This window comes from Propithecus coquereli, unplaced genomic scaffold (genome assembly GCF_000956105.1).
Source record: "Propithecus coquereli isolate 6110/MARCELLA unplaced genomic scaffold, Pcoq_1.0 Scaffold141, whole genome shotgun sequence".
Classification (NCBI taxonomy): domain Eukaryota; kingdom Metazoa; phylum Chordata; class Mammalia; order Primates; family Indriidae; genus Propithecus; species Propithecus coquereli.
In genome coordinates, this window is record NW_012138414.1 from 1111018 (window position 1) to 1112055 (window position 1038).

The window sequence follows — 1038 nt, forward strand, 5'->3', positions numbered from 1 at the left end:
ATTGTGTTCCTTTTCTTGGATTACAAAGGTTTTCTCATGTTATGGAGTTGCATAAAAAAGCAAAGTTAGTAATGGCTGAAAATATTCACTAATTAAATAGTCATTAATAAAATTAGTCCCCATTCAAACATACTGTTTTCACTAGCCTGGATTTTCATCCATCCAGCCCATGTCTTTGAAGTTCAGGAATTTGCTGCTGACCAAATATATACAATTATCCCAAAATAAAATGCAAATATGAGATAAACTGTTACATTGTTAGAAATGTTTTGCACAAGCCAAAATCACAGAAAAATAAGATTCTGGCAAAGTCAGACTAGAGGAGAAAACCAACGAGAATGAGAATATAATAGGTGTTTGAAAAAAAACAATGATTCAAATATTATAGGATTAAAGAGATATTCTTGGAAAACCATAAAATATTCTGATATATTTTTGCAAAATGGCCTTTTATTAGAAACCCTGTGTTACAGATTTAAATACTTAAAATTGTACAGGTACCTTGATAGAAACCTCAAACACGTTTTTTTTTTGAGAGAGAGAGTACTGCTCTGTTCTCCAGGCTGGAGTACAGTGGCATCATCATAGCTCACTGCAACCCCCAATTCCTGGGCTTAAGCAATCCTCCTGCCTCAGCCTCCCAAGTAGCTGGGACTACAGGAATGCACCAGGACGCCCTACTAATTTTTCTATTTTTAGTAGAGATGGGGTCTCACTCTTGCTCTAGCTGGTCTTCAGTTCCTGGCCTCAAGTGATACTTCCCCACCTCGGCCTCCCAGAGTGCTAGGATTACCGGCATGAGAGACCACACCTGGCCCAAACACACATTTTATGTTTTTTTTTAAAAAAAAAGGCTGCAAAAAACTTTTTATTTTCACTAAAGGATCTGTATCAATGTCAGTATTCTAGTCTTTATTACATTTAAACTGCCCAGTAGATACATGAAATATATGCATATTAGGGTATGATATGACAGAATGCCCACACTTCTTATGGTTATTAAGAAAACTTTATATTCAACTTCCTAACCACCTTCTG

At 36.0% G+C, this 1038-nt stretch overlaps 1 protein-coding gene across 1 annotated transcript in view; it reads right to left on the bottom strand.

Moving 5' to 3' along the window:
- The window catches only part of SLC35B3 (solute carrier family 35 (adenosine 3'-phospho 5'-phosphosulfate transporter), member B3), a 51187-nt gene that overhangs the window by 39544 nt on the left and 10605 nt on the right, over positions 1–1038 (bottom strand).